We start from the raw sequence: 18,046 nt of genomic DNA, 5'->3' as shown, positions 1-18,046 counted from the left end.
GCAAAAGAAAGAAGTTTGGTTTGGATGTTTTGGTTGGGTTGTTTGATCACCGCATCCAAGTTAAGAACGAACATCTACATGGCAGAAAAAAACCCCTGACATGCCTGCCTCTACCCTTTCTTAAATTTTTTGAATATAAAGGAACAAGAGAATTTCTCTAACTCTATGGATCTATGAGTGTCTTTGAGAGACAGCAAGTATATTGTATAATCAGCATTTGTCTGACATACTGAGACAAACACTACATAGACTCCTGCTAAGCAAGTATCTACTGTTGCATTTAAAATGTGTTTGGATTTAATTGCAATTTGTTCAAACTGTTTTTGTTTACAACAGTGCAAAATCAATTGTTGATTAAGGATATGTTCAAGTTCTGCATTCATTCTTTTTCCATTTGTATTACAGATACAAATACCGAGAAATAAATCTGCATCTATTCTGTAAAATGAGGCCAAAAAAAAAACTATTTTACAGTGTTTTGGTGTTGCAAAATATTTGCACTTCAGTAATTACAGGCTATATCTGCCCAGCTGTGTTACAGTAGAAGACAAACCCAAACTGCCTGACAATCCATGGCACCTGTTTGTGTTGGGCCCATCTTGCTTCAGTTGGGAGACAGCCCATCACACAGGGACATTCTGCACCAGAACTGGATCAGATGCTTATAAATGAAACATTGACAGAGCTACCACAAGACACCTCACCTGTCACAACCATAACTGACACTCCTGAATTCAGTCAGTCACTGATTTTTTTTTTGAGTGTAGCTCATACATCAGACACTGCTTGCTAATTACATTCCAATGCCAGGGCCAACTCCACTGGCCTATAACCAGGGCCAGAGGGTACACACAATGGAGTTGCACAGGTTTAAGTGAGGGCAGTACTACAGAAATATTTACTAACAGTGCCGATTCACAAGGCAAAAGATCTTAGCAAGGCTATAATCCCAACCTCAGTCTGTTCCATCTAACGTTAGAAAACACAACTTATTTTTCATGAATTGAGAAAAATTTATATGTAAGTCCTTCAGAGATAAGCTCATCCCCAACCCCACCCTGCCACACCACTGTCAGAGCATCCCACTTTGGTCTAAGGCCACACTTCAAGCATGGTTTTGTAATAAAAAGCATTGTCTCTTCCTAGGATGGCTTTTGTCATTATAGATAACTGTCTTCCACTCAATCATAGAATGATTTTCTCTATAAACAATTAGCAATACTAAACAACTACATAAACCTCTGACTGAAAATGGCTTTCAGACAAGTCACACAAAAGCAGTGCCTGATTAAACAAATAAACAAAAAACCCAACAAACAAGGAAGCAAATAACTTTCATTGCTGTTAGAGGGTCAAATATGTGGAGCAAAATCAGAGTTGGGTTATTCCTCCCTACCTGGATGTCCTGTGCTGCAGGCTCAGTAGAGGTGGCATTATAAGCATGACTGAATAACACAATTTATAATAAAGTTTCTGCCCACAGAGTCGTAAGGACGCGTTATAGCAAACACAGTAGGAAGAAATGTGATCTTTCATTGGTTTCACTTCAGTGACCAGGGGCCAGATGACAGCGGATAATCAGCAAGGGCTATAATTTATCATGGCACTGTAAGGCAGAGCAGCTTCCCAAGACAAGCTGGCACAGCAGCAGATCCCCACCCAGGGAAGTTCATCTCCAAGGCCCAGCTGTTCAAACAAGTGTGCAGGCATTTGCACATGCACACAGCAGCGTGTGCCAAACCTCTGCTGAACACACCTCGCTCAGAGGTCGAATGAACCAACTGGGAATTTGCATACATATACATATCCTTTTTAAGCCACCTAAATTATGTGAATAACACAACGCACCTCAGTACCTTTTCCTGGTACACCAGTTTTAATAAGGTCATTGCCTGTGTGTCTAACAGCTAATAACTCTGCTCTTTCCCTCAGCACGGAAGATTCTGCCCGACGCAGGGCCGGCTGCTCCGGCTTCAAACAGCGCACTAGAGATGCACCCAACAGGAATAAACTGCCTTAAGGTGAGGGATGCAGTGCCCTGATCTGTGCTGTGCAAATGGCTATAAGCATCATTCTTGTACCTGAGAAGTGAGTTTTCACTACAGAGCTACTCCTGCGTACCAGAGGCCTCTCAAAGGTACAATACCAAGGTTAAAACCCAAAGCCTGTGCCTTCTGTGGTCCTGAGAGCCACCAACCAAAGCCCACACAAACACATGGGTGCTGACACAAGGAGACCTTTCACTGCACACGCATCCAGGTGAATTGGAGCATTTTTAGGCAGTGAGTTGAATCCTAACATCTGTGCGAGCTCTTCTTTCTACAGTGGGATGCAAAGGATTCTGTATTTTGGCACTGGACCCTACAATACCATGCCAGCACACCTCTCCCTTTTATGTTGTGTTATGAACTGTGGTAAAAAGCCAGAAACACTGACCTGCAATTTTCCAAAGTTTCTCGTCAGGCAAAACCATCAGGTCGTACCCATGTAAGCATTTAATGGGAACAGTCATACAGACAATTGAGCAGGGCAGAGGCAGCCCTGCTCTTCCTCTAAGAGGCTGGGCAATTTTTGCCTATTTATTCTGTGTCGCAAACTTTTCTCTCCCCTTATACCAGGAGCCCCAAATCATTGTCCTGGCTGACAGCCTTGAAAACCACGTGAAATCTGTAAAAGCAAGTGGCACACACTCACTGACTTCCATGAAATTTAGATCAATCTTACAACCTTCAGCTTAAAATTCAGTGTCGTTTTCACTGCTAATTGAACAATTCAAAGTCCATCCATCTGAGCTCATATTGAAAAGGAGAGGTTTTCCTTGTCCACGTAGAGTTAGTCTTATCAGATATGGCCCCCATAAAACTTCTCTATATCCCTGAAATCAATTGTCATACGCTTACTCCCGGCTTTGCCCACATCTGCCTTTAGCAATTTAAGTCTCATTCCCTCTGTGAAACAGGCAATAAATCACATCCACTGTATTGAGTGAAATATAAATCATAAACTTTGAAAAACAACGAGAAGCTTGTAGAATACTTTTAAGAGGCATTGCTTCAATTTGTAAAGCAAGGGGGAATCAAATGATGGGAAGGGGTTGGGGTCTTCATATGCCATTAAACAGCTCCTTAAATAGATTCCTCTAAGATATTTTTGCTTAAATGCATGTAGAGATGTGCCCTGAGGAAGTAAAGTCTGTCCTTACCTACCTTCAACTTTTAAATATAACTTCAATTTTTATTTTTCTGACTTAACTGCTTCCTCTCTACAAATGAAAATTAAAGTAACTTCCTATTCCTTAATATACAAATCATGGAAATAATTTTGGAGTGATTTTTAGCTGCCTGTGAATTCTTTGACTTTTAAAGCTCTAAGGAAACTCTGGGATGTGTAATTATTCCCCAAATGGAATATATCTATAGAGCAGCAATGTCTTTTAAACTTAAGTATAACTGGCCCATACACCTCCTGCATCAAAACCTTAAAGCTGTGACTCCATGTTCTTGCTCCTTTGAAACACAAGAACTAAATACACATTATTTTTCCATCTTCATGAGGTTTCTTTAACAATGCTCATAAACAAAAAGTGTAGTCAGACTGATGGCATTTCACACCATATCCGTGTTGCTGTAGTACATTTTTAAGGGACATCATATCCTTAAGCTTCATGAAGTACACAGACTGTTGCCATAGATTTCTGCTAATTATGTTATCTTCTCATAGACCCTCCTACAGCTTAAAGTATTGGAATATAAAAATAAATTCTGAAATAAATCTTCTTTTTACTAAATATAAAAAGACAATTTTGATTGAAGAATTCCGTATTTTACCAAAATCAGTATTTCAGGAAGATAGTTTGAAATCAGGAATTAGACAGCAGAACACATCCTCCAAAGCAAACTTCTGCTTTCCAAACCCCACCTCCATGTTTCACCAAAAAAAATCCAAACAGTAGAAAAAACATTTATGTGTACCTAAAAACCCTTATGAAAAAATGGAAGTGTATTAATTTTTATTAAATTCAATGAGGGCTAAAGCAGGCTGATATCAAGAAATATGTTACATCTACAGCACACATTATTTTATTTATATAACACACAAATTTCTTGTGGATCTAGTTTTCATTTTATATATTCAGAAATACTGGAAAGCAAATACAATCTCTACTTTTACAATAAGTAGTTTTGAGTTACCATAGTCTTTCAAAATGAATTTGCAACTGTTATTCTGACTTAGCCACTCTTTCAGATTACATCTGTAAGGCTAAAGATAGAAGTGACAATTATTCTAAGATTATAAAAAAAATTAAAAAGCCAGTAGAGTACTAGGCTTAAAAATTCTATTTGCATTTTATCTGTCACTGAATTTGCCCTAATTGTCCACTATTGTGATAATGTCTGAGTTGAATACTGTATGTCTGTATGTATGTTAGCACCCAGCAATTAGTTCAGCAATAATTATATACTATTTCTGACCTCTTTGTGCAGCTGGCAGAGGGTGGGGTTTTTTAAATACATCTTCTACAACTTTAAGTAATTTGAAAAAGTACAAAAATAGAGTTTAAGAACTATAGGAAACAATTATTTGATTTGCCAATAATTCCTTATATAGACTTGGAGAATTCACATACACATTGTGATTACATGCAATAAGTCTGAATTTTGATAGTGCCCCTCAGTAACCTCTGTTGCTTTTATAGCTCGTTGACTGATTATTTCTACAATTTATCCTATGATATCCATGAAGGACACAGATTTTTATCTTGTTTAAAGCAACTATTTATTAAATGCATTTCTATAAACAGATGGAGTACTTAAATGTTTTTAATATTGCATTGTGTTTCTTCACTAAAATACCTTTCTTTACTGTAATGACATCAAATGACAGAGACCCAATGCCATCTACCTCAAACAGCTGGTACAGGACTAAGAAAATATAGGTAACGCATTTCTTAGTACTGCATTGGTTCAGTTACTTATTCCTCTGATATTTCATCAGTTTCTCAATAAGAGATGTTCCATGATTAGAGATATTTATAAATTTAGAGATGTAATTTTCCCCAAAGGTACACGCATGCAAGACGTGTCAAAATTAAATGTCAAAAAGAGTTAAAGATAAAATACTGATTCTAGTAAAATTGTAAAAACCTCTATGTTTGCATTTTTCTATGTGCAAACCATGTGTGGTTCATTAACATTATATGTCAGCAAGGTTGCAGGTCAATTTAGAAATCCAATTGCAAATCAAGGGAAACTACTTTCAAATGACGTCTGGCCTGACCTTCAAACCCTAATAATCTAGAGCAAATCAGATCATTAAATTATAAGCCAAAATTAAGTTTATGATTAATGGAGTTCAGAAAATGAACTACAACAGATAACTGGGCTTTATCTGGTCCACAGATTTTTCATGAGCAGATCACAGCACCACAGGGTTCCTTGTTGCAGTGCTTTCAGCATCGTGGTAAACTTCCTCAGTGATGAGTCCTCACAGAAACTGAAGCCCAGGTGTGGTGAGAGAGCTGCTACTGCCACAGCACCTGTTTGCTGGGCAGAGAAACAGGGAAGGACTTCTGATTCAGGTTTGTGTGTGGGGCTGTAACCCAGGTGTAGGTCTTACACTGAGGATACGAAAGATACGTGTTCCCTTGCACCGGTCGTCAGAGCCATGGCTTGGCACAGCTTCTGACACACCCATGGGTGGGACCTGGGAAATATCTGCTTCAACTGTGAGACCAACATATTGTACACAAGAGACTTTAATCTCTGTTCCAGTGCTCCTCGTGATGCACAACAAAACCTTAAAATTCCTATTTTTTTGTGAGGAAGAACATTTTGCTGATCAAATATGAGGCAACAGGCAATTCTAGCTAAGTCCCTATGCTTCTCCTTTCCAAAGTAAGCACAAGTGAAATTAGTGAAAACCTTGGATCAATATCCCTGCAAACCAGAATTTATAGTTACAATATGGCATTCTGCTAACTTGTCAGCATTAGCAGTAATTCTTCACGAGAGATTATTATTATACATCAAAGTATGGACAGCACTGTAAAATGACATGGCTGAGTTTTCAAAATAATGACACCACTTTCTGGGGGGGAAGGGTGAGAGGGGGGAAACAAACCACCAAAAAAATCCCAAACTCACACATCATATTGTAGAGCAGACTGTATACCGGTCTGAGATAATAATGAACAAACTCATGCTGTACCTATAAGACTTCCAAAGTCTGAATAACCCATATGTAAATAAAATAACACTACTATGTGGTTGCTTCAGAAAGAGAGAATTATGTAGGTTGAATAAAACTGTAAGCAGATGTTTCCTGTAGGCTTGCATTAAGATAATGGTAGAAATACTTTAATAAGCACAAAAACCTTGTCAGATTTTGGCTCTTAGCTCCTATCAGTGTCAGGGCAGATGTCATTTTCCTCCATATGTTAATCTATCTACATATTTATATAGTTTTTATCATCAAAGTACCTGCACAATTCCTAATCCCTTAAGGTTTCATTCTCACAACATGTAAACAAAAACGGTCAGTTTACAAACAAGCAGCTGAGATGCAAACTGAGCTTAAGACTTAGGCAGTTTATAGCTGAACCCATGATTTAGAGGAGGACTTTCAGAAATCAATCCACCTCATTAGCTGCAAAGCATTTTACTCAAAGCCATACACGCCTTTCATTTAAGGACACAGATTAACAAGTACATGATAAACGCAAATCAGACTGTCAGCTCTATAATGAACAATTTAAGAATTAGTTTATATTCACTGTTGGAGGTGACCTGTTTTAGGATATGTGCTTTAGTTCAGCCCAGAGCCCAGGATATAATGATGTTGCCACCCTATCCTACAGAGCAGAGTGCCCTAATTTCAGGAATACTTCGAGAAGCTTGCAGTGTTCAAACAATGCAAAACCTTTTAAAATGATTAATCCAAAGTCTTTGGTATCTTCATACTCCAGTACATATTATCAGCATATTTTACATATGCAAATTGCTGCAGTAATCCTACAGACTTATAAGGGCCCATATGCTGATTATTTCAATGAATAGATTTTAAGGTAGGAAAGGACTTTTAGAATTATCCCTTGTAGCACTTGTGGTTGCTTATGAATAGATGCTCATTTGAAATACCAGCCTCATGAAAACGGGCATAACTGGTGTTGGTACTACTGTTTCCAAGAAAATAATGTACAAATATTGATTTTTAGTGGTAGTTAAGAGAGTTTTCTATTTTAGGGTTTGCTTTTGTGTAAAATCAAAAATTTAAAATGCAATACACGAGGAAGAAGTTTTACCATAAAAAAATCTCCCATGGTCACAGATATACCAGGAGGACAAACGAAGTGAAGACTTATTTTCTGCCACTGTGTCTTGTCACACAAACACTCACAAGGCAGCTACTTCAGTCCACTGTGCAGCATCAGGGCTTCTCCCCAGAAACCCTCAAGACCTGTAAGAAGGAGCAGCAGGACACAGCAAGAGGGTGCAAACACCACTTCCCAGGCTGCTGAAAGGAAAGGGTGGCTCTTCTTCTGAGGGTCTTGCCCTGCCCTGCTCAAATGGGCACCTTTGAGTTCAATATTTTATGGTTCACCACGACCCAGAACTCAGAAAGGCCCCATTTTTCAGGAACTTCAGCAAACACTCCTTTACATAAGTAGTGGGTTAAGATTTAGCTGGGGAGGATGGCAATGGTATGTGACAGCACACGCTCCCTTTCACACTGGATCAAACCTCCCATCCCTCCAACTATGAATCAAACTGTTCCCACGGAACAGAAAGTAATCTAAGCTCTTAGATCTCCATTTGTAAAATAGTGCTGTCTTACTTCCTATTGTAGTGACAGGGCAAGGGGGAATGGCTTCAAACAGAAAAAGAATTGGTTTGGATTATGCATTAGGAAGGAAGCCTTTACTGTGAGGGTGCTGAAGCACTGGAACAGACTGCACAGGGAACCTGTGGATGCCTTGTCCCTGGAAGTGTTCAAGGCCAGGTTGGATGGGGCTGTGAGCAACCTGATCTGGTGTAAGGTTTCCCTGCCCAAGGCAGAGGGGATTGGAACTGTATGATCTTTAAGGTCCCTTCCAACCCAAACCATCTTATGATGCTATGATTACCTTTCATAAGAATTAGTCCAGCAAAGAGCATGAGAATGTTTAAGAGCAAGGAAACACTCAAGCTTAAATTAAAAAGTAAATGTTTCAAATACCATAGGTTTTTGTGTTATGCACTCTTGACTAATACTTAGTATTACTCTTAAATGCTTTATTGCATTTATTAATTTCAGAATTGTTCTACTTTTATAGCTGCTGTCGGACAAAGACCTGAGTTCCCTTTGGTCTAGATCTCTCTCTCATCAAAGTGCACTGCAAATCCCTTCTTTAGATCAAAAAGTGTTCAGCTGAGCTGGTAAAGCTGGGGTCTTGGAATAAAGCACTTTCACTGCAATGTGAAAGTTTATTAAGGCCAGTCTCTTTTTTCGGCAGGACAGGACAATGACAGGACATGCACAGCCAATGCAGATGCACAATCATGCTGTGACTAAACCAGCTGTGTCTACCTACAGTGCTTCATAGCAGAGTGAGACTGTAGAAAGCCATATTGTAGGTACTATTTCTGTATTTCACCCATGATCTTAACTTTGGCAACTGGATGATCATGTATACAGTACCATTTTACTGTCAGAAACTGGATATGATGGCAATTTACAGTGAGAGGGAAATTCTGAGGATGGCAGAGAAATCCCATCACTGAGTCACCTGTGGCACGGATTACTGTGCACGTGTGGGTTTTCCTGCAGCTCCCCTCCCTAATAAATCAATGTTTTCTACCACCTCTTCCAAAATAGCAGTCCATGACTGCTGATGGACCTGTAGAAAACCAAAGAAGGAAATCACAACACAGTGCATGGACTCCATCTCCCTGGAGACCTTTAAATAATACTCCATGACTAAAATATCATAAGGCGTAGTTTGGAGCAGATGTGCATGAGTGATCAGATAAACTATTATTATGTACTGGTCAACTGTTTTAACAAATTAAGAGGGGTTTTATTCCTATTTAGAGGAATTTCAAAAGAGATTTCTACATTTTAATAATGACAGATCAAATGTTATATTGCGCATTTACTATAGAATCATATATATATATAAACATGTATAAAAAAAGACATGTTTACTTGTTGGGTAATTAAAGAATGTTTGTGGTATTAAAAATTTTCACGTATCAAAGATTAAATTCACCATTTTGTAAATAATAGTCAAATCCCACACAAATAGTAATCCTACATATTTTTGCGTGGGCTTTTTACCTTCATTATCTATTTTTATTTTTATTATCTTTCCCTTTCTTTCCTTTTCTGAGGGAAGAAGAGGAATTAAATCCTTGTAAAGTAAAAGCATTTCAAATATCCTAAAATGCAAGTATTTTGACAACTGATAAACATAATGCACTTAGGGTATAGTGATACACAGGATATTGGACTTCACTATAGGTCTGAAAACGAATGCATATTTAAGTGAGTATTCCTAAAAAGCCCCCAAGAACACCAAGCCTCAGCTAACGTGTTGCTAATCTTCTGTGTTAAAAGGTAAGAAAAGAGCGTGTGTTTTATGCTCTTTGATGGTTGAGGGGAATGCTGTGACCCCGTGAAGCCAACAGCTGTCCCGCTCCATCCCTCCCCTCCCAGCCGAGCAGCGCTGAGGGCAATGAGCCGTACCAGGCTCGCATGTGCTCCCGGTTGACCCGACCAGGGCTGTGCTCGTGGGCAGCAACAGCAGAGAACAACCCAATGTGACAGCACGGGGGCCACAGGAGAAGTTGCTGAGGGCGAGATGTGGCTGCTGATCTAAGCGCTCGCTGGCAGCAAGAATCCCAGGCAAAAATACGAGCAGGGAATTTAAGCCAGCCAAAGGAAAGGCTTTCACCAGGTTAGACCAGGGAATCCTTAATTCCTCTGGAGTCAGAGCAAGTTAATACCAAGAAGCCATCTGTCCCAGGAGGTACTCACAATCAAATTCGAAAAAGACAGTCGCAGTAAATGCAGCTAATAATGAATATACTCACGATCTAATGGCGCTGTGTTTATGTAGCACTGATAGCCATTATTAAACTGAAAATCTGTAATGAAGAAAAACTAAAAATATCCCACAAGTGTCCAGATATCTGACTTCTGCAGTGACCAAAATTTTGCTGGGGTAGAGCATAATTTAAACATAGATTAATTTATTTTTTAAAAATGTTTGCTTTTCTATTGCTATGCAGGAAATTACTTTATGGTGCACATTTTCCTATCAAGGATAAACTGAAGCCCTAAGATTGTTTGCTTTATATTTTAAATAACAGCAGGAACCATTATTATAATTTATACTTACAACAGTAATCACATTTTAGCAACCCAGACTGGTGCTATATTGCACAAAAAAGGGAGTGAAACCAGAAATAGCAAGACTCCACCCCAAAACCCTGGCAATTTTCAACATTTGCATGAGAGTCTAAATTAGGACCCTGGCAGCCCAAAATTCCTTTTGTAATCAAGGCTGAGAGCAGAACCCTGCTGAGGCACTACTCAGATCTCCAGCAGGCTGAACTGTTCTGTACAAGTCTTTGTGATCATGAGGCTGCAGCTTCTCTACCACTTTTTAGCAGGACAGCAGGTTCTTTTAATTCTCTACTCATACCCTTCCTTTCTCTCCCCAAACTCTGGCTAACCTTACAGTGATGATTTCTGACCAAAAAACTCCTTGCTCAGCACTGCCTTTCCAATGCAAGACCAACGTGAGTCAGTCTAGGCCACACAAAATATTTCAGCTGTTTTTCCCATTTCTCCTTCCTCTACCCTGCTAATCACAGAAGGACCTGGGTTGGAAGGGACTTCAAAGTTCAAGCCCCCTGCCACGGACACCTTCCACTAGACCAGATTGCTCAAAGCCCCATTCAACCTGGTCCTGAACATTCCAGAGATGGGGCAGCCACAGCTTCTCTGGGCATCCTGTTCCAGTGCCTCACGACCCTCACAGTATAGAATTCCTTCCTAATAGCCAATTTAAACCCACTCTCTGTCAGTTCAAAGCCATTCCCCCTTGTCCTATCACTCCAGGAAATAGTCTAAATAGTCTCTTCTCAATCTTCTCTCTTCAGAAAGTGTAAGGCTGCAATTAGGTGACCCTGAATCCTCTCCCAGGCCAAACAATCCCAACTCATTCAGCCTTTCCTCTTAGGAGAGGTGCTCCATCCCTCTGATCATCTTGGTGGCCTCCTCTGGACTTGCTCCACGAGGTCCAGGTCCTTCCTCTACAGGGGCCCCAGATTTGGACACTGTACTTCAGGTGTGGTCTCACCAGAGCGGAGTAGAGGGGCAGAATCTGCTAAGTTTTCTTATTTACAAAGGGTTATAAACTGCATTTCTCATTGTAACTGTTTACCCCAAACTAATTTACCCTCAGCAGAAAGGTGCAATCCCCTCTGACAGGTATCCCCACCATGTCCCCCCCACAGAGTCACAGGTTTTTGGAGGGGTGGCACAGCCCTCCACAGGAGAGAGGCACAGTTTCTCCTGACACCTGGATAGGACAGAATGCTGCTAAGCCCTGCAAAAAAGCACAGGCATTGTTCAGAAGACTGAACGAACAATACGAGCATATGGTTCCTAATGCTAATTAATTATGCTATGGGTTAAGGGGGACACTGAAATAATAATGCAAAATGAGATTGGAAATATACTTCCTGCTTGTTTAATTAGGGCAATATCTCTCGGATTTCAAAGAGCACAACGTAACTCCAGAGGACCCTTCCTACCCTTCCTGCCCTCACAAAGGTCAAATACCATAATTTAATCTGCCACAGTAAAATAATTAATATAAATATTAATGACAAATTTCTCAACAATGGGCTAAGCACAAATTCAACTTTATGAAGAACAGCAACAAATCAGTTCACACAGCTGAATCCTCTTGCAAAAGTATCACTTGTCTACACTGATTCTACACTGACATTAGTTTTGCTTCCAGGTGAGTTGAATTATCAACTACTGTCATATTTTTTTTGAAATGTTGAATAGTTTTATTCAGTAGAATAAAAAGATTTAATTATGCATTAATTATCCCAACTTTCAGATATATAACTTTACTGCAAGTAAACAACTGGGTTTTTTCTACATTCAAATTAACAGATTCCAAAGAAAGAGTTTTAACTGTGTCCCTTGACTTGTTATTTACGAACTTTTTAATTTTCTTCTGTATTTTTTGAACAGACTGCCTTTAATTCCCCACCACTGTGATTATTTGATGATAATCACCCCCCTTAGAATGGTATTAAAGGTATGATGAGGTAAGACTCTGTTCCAGAGAAGTAATGCTTGGATTCTATGAAAAAGAAGAACAGTTCCCTTTTAAATGCTTATAGCTCTTGTAGTGAAAAGTTGTCCCCATTTATTTAAATGGCCACTGTCAGCCAGAAAATCACATTAAGTTCAAGAACAATCATAATTAGCATTGTCAATCAAAACGGTACAATAATAGGCACATTAGCACAATAACATGTTGATGTATGAAGAAGTGAAGTTCTTGCTGCCTAAGGTAATGCTTTAGTCTGAAAAGAATAATTGCCAACTACTTCAAAGTGCTATAATGAATTAGGTTTGTTTATAGCATAATTAGAGAGTAGAAATGAAGATATGCACGTGCTAGATTTCAAACTGGCCATTTTCTACCTCCAGTGCTCAGAATTTTCAAATGCCTTCTGCAGTGCATTGTACCTTGTTATTTTCAGGCACTATATCAAGTTGCATCATGTCACATCCTATTATATTAAACGATGTAACAATTCTATTGCGCTCACCCCGAGGTATCGCAGTGCTAGAAACGTAAAGGAAATAAAAATACACTCAATGGAAGAGTTAAAGAAATAAAACCTATAAAAAAAAAATCTTTCGGTTAACCAGTTTTCAAAGCATAGGTTACATGATTAATTTAGTCTTATTCTTTGATCTCATTCTCCAATGCTTTCCTTGGCATAAGAATGATGCAGAGAGACCCAAGAGAAGGAGAGACACACCATTATAAAAAAGCCGATGAGAACCGAAGGATTAAGTGCAAGACACTTTTTTGAGAGTTGTTTTTAAAAAAAATGTGATTTCTTTGACAAATGAGACTCCTGGGTTATTATAGGGAGAATTCTTGCTGAAATCTGTTCCCTAGTCTTAGAACATCTTTCAAAAGTTTCTTTTTCTTTTACTTTTATATAAAAGTTTGAAGCAAATTTTTAGGCAGAAGAAACCAATGTCTATTACCTCCACAACATCCAAAGAGAGTTAATTATTTAAACCCAGTACTTTATGTTAAGCACAAATGTGAGATTTCCGTTAGCTTTAAATGTGAGGAGACATTAAAGAACCTGCATCTCTTACCACTAGTAAAACATTTCAAAAAACAACTAAAAAAAAGTCTGACAGATGGTAAAATCTCTTAAAGTGCTCATTTAAAAGTAAATGTTAGGTCAATATAATTAAGAGATTCAGCAGCAAATGCATCCTTACCAATTTTTCTTTATTAAATGAAATATCATCATTATTGTAAGAATGTGCTGTATAGTACATACATAAATAAGGAGCCTGAATCACTGCTTTTAATGCAATGGAAAATAATCTTTACCATGACAATATAACCAGTAGATCCTAACATTCAATAACACAGAAGTCTGGTTTTGATTTCAAGAACAGTTTTATGATACTGTTATTCTGGAGAAGACCTTAAGGGAGACTAAGATCCCCCTGGATCCCCACTCCTAACAATACAGGTGCTTTAAAATCTATTATTATTAAAGGGGTTGAGACGGAATATATATATATATATATATATAAATAAAAAGAATGCAATGCCTTTTTTGGAGGGGCTGGATTCAGGACTGAAAGTGAAGGAAGTTAGCATGAAAATGAGTACCTGATTACTGAAACACTGATAGTCAGCAGCAGGCAGAAAGGAAGCTGTAGTGAAGGTTCAGCAGTTCTCCAGAGCGCATCCACAGCCACATTAATTTTGAAATCTTTTGAAATGCTATTCCAAATTCCCATGCAATCTAGCAGCAGTTGTGAAAACATCTTTCAATCATTTATAATAGCTTTAAAATTATATAGCACCTTTCATCTAAATGGATCTGAAAACGGGCTTCTAGCTGTATTCACTAATTTTAGAATTTATAGCGCTTAAAACAAAGAACTCCGTTAGCTAACTTATAAATAGGCTAATTATCATAATGTGACCTAACTACTGTAAGTTGCCAAGACAGCGAAATGTACAACTCTAAAGCTGCAAATCACCTGATTCTTTCCTTTATAAGAATCTGAGTGGAGACACTTACAGAAACATAAAGAGAAAGCAGCGACATACAGTGAATTTCTAAATGAGGCCTCATTATAACCAATTCAAAATTCTCTATTTAAAGGAATTTTTTTTTCTGATTCATCAGAACTGCAGGTTGTAAGAGGACATGACCTATCTGACAGCAGCATAAAACCAGAAGGGACTTGGATCCTTTCAGCTTTCACATCCTACCATCTTCATACCACCTTCAGGAAGTGTAAGCTCCACCAGTGCATTTGTTTTTGCCTAATTAGTGACTGTATGAGCTGTACCTTCAGTCTGTCCTCATATGACATCCACAGGGAGAGCTAAGGCTTGTTTTGTCAAGGCACGAGAGAAGCAGCTTGTCCCAAGGCCTAAAGCTGGAGGAGAGCAGGGGGAGGCTCAGCTGCTTCCCCAGGCAACAAAATGTCCTTGGTCCAGGCAGTTCAGCCCCTTGCCAGCAGAATCTCCGGTGACTGAGCTTTCCTGTATTTTAAATTACTATTGAAAGCAACATTTCAAAAGTGTCAGAGCATCAAAAAGGATTATAAATTTTAGTAACTTAGTCTTCTGTGTCCCTTACATCCTTTTGACAATCGTTACTCTTCACTTTTACTGTATCTTTATCAAAGCCAGCCTCGTTTCTCCTCCTGTTACATTCGTGTTCTCAACGGGAAACAAAACTAAAGTAGGAACTGTTGTTTTTATCTCCTGTGCACACAAAGCCTATCACACATGAGATTTCTATTGCTAACAATCTACGTGTCTAAACAAAACCTCTTCAACAACTCTTTTTAATTCTCTGACAGCATCCTTCAGATCAGAGAAATTAACTGATAAAACATGAAATAACTAGGTATGTCTGAGTAGGCCTCAGCACCAGCATGGCTTATGTGTTTCTCTTTTCACAGCACAAATGTGTTGAAATACAAAATGTAAAAGGAAGTCAATAACAGTAGTCCTTTAGCAGAAAACTCATTCAGTCAGAGATAGTGAGACCCAGGATAGGTATGCAGATGAGCACAGAAACTATTATATTAACTGCTAGCAGAGACTGTACAAGCTTAAATGAGTCCATTACTATAAATGCAGAATGTGCAAATTAATTTGTGTCTGAGCCAAATTAAAATAGAGCCTTGATTTTCTGCAAGATAAAATGTTTGGCTTACTACAAAATGTTTTAAACAGTCATGTAAGTAAATAAAATCGGTTATGGAAGTAAGAAAAGTAAACTGACCAAAGCAAGGCCTATTAAAGATTTTAAAAAAAAAAATAAAATTAAATATATTCAAGGTATGTGAAGGGTTGAAAAGTAATAAGTTCTGAATGACTTAGTGATGGCTGTCATAAAAATCTGGCAGGGTATTCTATTTACAATATGTAATAAAACTGTCACACACAGAATTTATAAAAGCATTTGCCCTAGAAAGCTAAATCTTTTTGCCAAGGGCAAGTTAATAACCTCTACAGTTCATTTGAATATATGGGCAAAGAGATGTTTTGACTAATAGAGCATCACAAGGTGAGTGCTCTGCAATCTAATGGATATTGTGAGAATAGGATGATCCAAAGACAACCTGTTAGATAGTGCTGAAAAATCTTGTGAACTTCATAGCCATTGTGATCTGTTCTAATGAGTGTGTGCTGTGCAGGTGTGTGTAGATGTGTGAGTTTTACTGATTGGAGATTACACATGCAGCAATTCCACGTTAGCTGACATTAAAATAATTCCTCCTCAAATACTTGGAGAAGATGCTGACTTGTGAAGTAGCAAATTGAATGCAAAGCTATTGCTCTTAAGATTATGCAGGGCTTAGTGGTTTGAGAGATTTAAGTCACCAACAGATCAGTCAAAACCCGGGATTTTTTCTCTCATAAAAATCCACACTTGTAAATTAACATATTCTTAAATTGAAGCCTCGAAAATACATCTTAATTTAACTTGGAATAGTGTCTCACATTATAAGTTATGAATCATCAAGTAAAATGGTTGATACTTGGCCAGAATGTCATGGTTTGAAAACCACCACACAGAGTAAAAACCTGCATGCAAGTTCACGGGAAATGAACAAGTAAATCCCATTTTTGTTAGGGTAAAAACCATATTCGGTATGATAATGATCACCATACAGTAAAAACATTTGCTTCTGGCCCAAGAACTAGGAGCATTTTTATGCCCTGAGTGCTGTCTTGACACAGATTACTATTTATACCTGAGCTAGCTAATTTAAAGTTAACTTTAGATATCTCTAAAATATGCTGCCATTGCTGCTGTGACTGCAACTTAGACTCCACGACAAGCTACGTTACTTCCCCTTGACATATTGGCAGTGGAGCTCTGCAGAAAAAAAACCAGGATGGATTCCATTAGACCTACATGACAAACCCTGATGCCAGGCAGTTCTGTGCAAGACACCCTGCACAAGGGTCCAAATGAGATGAGCTTTAGATTAGGTTTTAGTCATCATCCCAAAGGACAGGTTGAGGCAGCAGCTATAAAGGGCTTGGGCCTCTGGCTGGTGGCCTATCCCCACAACACAAAGGGAATTTTCCTGTCCTGCTAATGAAATGCTGTGCATGTGTACCTCGCTGTGCAGATTTTTGCTGACAATGACTTGTACTGGAGCAACATTATTTTACCTTAAAATTTAAAGCCTTTGCATCAGAAACCAATTTAAAAGTTCGGCTATCATATAGCTTTTATAAATGTCACTAACATATAATAGAAAATGTCACAAAACCAGAATGAGATGATTCTCCACTCCTGCAGTTAAAATTACGTGAATTACACCTTTCTTGTGCTCTTCTGTGAGTGACTGACATCCAGGTGCCTGATGAACATCTGCAGTTGAAATTATACTGAGAATCTCCCTATTTCTTTCAATTCCATCCATAGGAGAAACAACTGTGATTGATATTATTTTATTCCCTTACTTTCTTAATGGAATGTCATTGCATGAAGGACTCTTGGAGAGAAGTGTGTCGAATTTACTTAAAATTTACTCTGGAAAAGTGGCAGTACATGTGGCCATTCAAATCTGTACATCCACTTTCAGCATCTCACTTACATGAATCTATAGCTGTTTTTCTGGGACTGTAATCGTCCAGGAGAGTTAAACGCAATAGAGGAAGAGGCAATGCCTCAGAGTGATAAGGCAGTCCTAAAGAAGCCATGATTTGGCACAGAAAGATTAAGCAGTACACTCATTTGTGAAGTGATGCTGAGTGATGATTCTGCTACTATCAGGTTGTAACATATGTTCAGGTCAGCAGCATACATATTGCACCCTCAATTTCAAAATTAATTTTTTTGGAAGAAGATCAGCGCTCAATGTCCGAAAGCCAAAACTTCAGCTGTTTGAGTTAGAGAAGCTGGAGCAGGGCAGAGGAGATTAGAAGCAAAGTCTGTTATGGCCTGTCTGCTGCCACTTCTGAGCCCCCTGGCAATGCACCGCCACGCAAATTTAGGAGGGACCGCAGCTGATGCTGGAGGCGCTCTGTGGTTCCTACCCTTGCTGTGTCCTTGTAACTCCACACACTCCCACATACACACCCCTCTCCTGAGAAAGCTCTGTCATTTTGCTACCACTCTGTAGCAGCCAGGGCAGAGTTCACCCAGCAGAGAACCAGCTCTGCCCCGACAGGTGATGGTGCTGACCACACATCGCTGCTTTACAGGTGCTTCATGTTACAGCTACTGTT

The sequence above is a fragment of the Manacus vitellinus genome, unplaced genomic scaffold (assembly GCF_001715985.3).
Source record: "Manacus vitellinus isolate BGI_N305 unplaced genomic scaffold, ASM171598v3 scaffold_34_pilon, whole genome shotgun sequence".
Classification (NCBI taxonomy): Eukaryota; Metazoa; Chordata; class Aves; order Passeriformes; family Pipridae; genus Manacus; species Manacus vitellinus.
Note: the sequence above shows the minus strand (reverse complement) of the source record.